The sequence below is a fragment of the Octodon degus genome, unplaced genomic scaffold (genome assembly GCF_000260255.1).
Source record: "Octodon degus isolate 3935 unplaced genomic scaffold, OctDeg1.0 scaffold00346, whole genome shotgun sequence".
NCBI lineage: Eukaryota > Metazoa > Chordata > Mammalia > Rodentia > Octodontidae > Octodon > Octodon degus.
Genome location: NW_004524922.1, coordinates 612,142 through 614,051, shown reverse-complemented (window position 1 = coordinate 614,051; position 1,910 = coordinate 612,142). Strand labels below are relative to the sequence as shown.

Genomic DNA, 1,910 nt, shown 5'->3' with positions numbered 1-1,910 from the left:
TGAATGACAACCCCAGCATCAGCACACACTTCAGCGTGATCCCTTCTTTCATCATGTTGCAGAGTAACTTCTGCTGGAGTGACACAAGGCACCAGGACAAACCTCAGCTTCTCAGAAACTGTGCATCAGTATCAATGAGTATTCATTGATATAGCCTTGGGTGTTTTCTGAAAATTATGCATAGGAAGATAATCAAAAAGTTCATATGCAAGAGAAAAGCTGTACCATTGTGGAACATCCTGTAGAGCCCGGTACCCGCATACTGGGAGGCCATACTTAGGAACACCTTTCCTGTACAGTAGGGACTCTAGTGTACTGCATACTGCCCCGTGGGATCTTTGCTTCAGTCAGTGTTGATGCTTGAAGATCCCTTAAGCTTTTTCTCACTTCTACCAGGTGCATTGAAGTGTCACAGTTCTTTAGCACAGACACAACGTGAATGAACACCTTCAAAATGTCTCCCATGAGGGTGCCCCAACTGGGCCCCAGTTCCACCAACTGGAGAGCTGCGTTTTTCCCAGTCGACATCCATTCCCTAATGAACCATATTCCTAGTAGCTCTTTAAAGATCCAACTTATTTCAGGTCAGGTAATGAAATCTCCTTTTTCTCTCAGCATATCTGGGTGCACATAATATCCCTCGGCTGGTTGGTTAACACCTGCTTCAGGTACTCGGCCACACTGATGGGGCTAGTGTGCTTGATTTTGTAGAGAAGATGCCTCAGCATCGGTGTCACGCGGGAGTCCTCTGCAGGCCCACTCCCTGAGCTAAAGTATTTCTCTCTCCAAGTACAGGGAATGACTGTGGCAGGAGCCAAGCCGCACAGCACAGTTGCCGGGCCACGGATCTCACTAGGCCTGCTGGCAGTTTCATTCGATGAAAGAGAATTGACAAGGTACTGGGCCTGGGCAGGAAGTTAGCATGCTCACAGGAGAGGCAGGAGCGAGCATGCGCACTAGGAAGGCCCCCTGCAGTTTGGGAGGGGCGAGATCCCTCACTGAAGCCCTTCCTTCTATGGTGGCCCTAAAGGGCAGCTGGTGACCAACCGCCTCCTGTAGGGCCTGTGAGGAAATCTATGAACTCAGGAGGAAGAAGCCCACAGAGGCGAGTCCAGTGCAGCCCTGGAAGCCCTGCTCCCGAGGAGCCCACACAGGAAAAGCAAGCGCAGTTGAGCAGGCCAGGAAGCCAGCACCCGGAATTGAGAAGGCGAGTGGCCTGGAGCCACCGGGAGCCACCATGGCTGTGCACTGGGCATTGGTGAGCATGCATGAGGGCGCCACACCTGAAGGGGTGCTTTGGCATAATGGGCAACAGGGCTGAGCTGGAGGACCCGGCGCCCCCTGGAGGATGCTGGCTCAGCACACCTGTGTGTACAAAAGGTACCTTAGGCCCTGGAAGATAGCTCAGTGGACTGAGCACCTGCTTAGGCAAACACAAGAATCGGGCCTCGATCCCAGGCACTCCATGTCACACCAAGCTGTGTGTGAGACGCATTAAAAAAGAAAAAAGAGGGGTCAGCAACCATCACCACATGCTGTGGCAGCTCTGCCTCCAGGTTGATCTGAGCCAGCCAGAAACAAAGTGGAGTGCTGCATGCTTCTAATCCTAGTACTGGTAGGCTGAAAGCAAAAGGATCTCTCCTCTCTCTCTCTCTCTCTCTCTCTCTCTCTCTCTCTCTCTCCCTCTCTCTCTGTCTCTTAAAAATTAATTTTATTGAGAAAATATTGCAGTGTGAGAGCTTCAAAACAGGTTGGTACAACCAAGATGCCTATCACCTGAGGAATGGTTGAGAAAGATGTATTTTTACACAATGAAGAATTATTCAGCTATTAAGAATGATAAACTGCAAGCCTTTATATTGAAGTGGATGCCACTTGAACATATACTCATAAGTGAAATAAACCAGACA

At 50.0% G+C, this 1,910-nt stretch overlaps 1 pseudogene; it reads right to left on the bottom strand.

Annotated features, from left to right (window-relative positions):
* The window catches only part of LOC101570813, a 105,829-nt pseudogene that overhangs the window by 7,752 nt on the left and 96,167 nt on the right, over window positions 1-1,910 (bottom strand).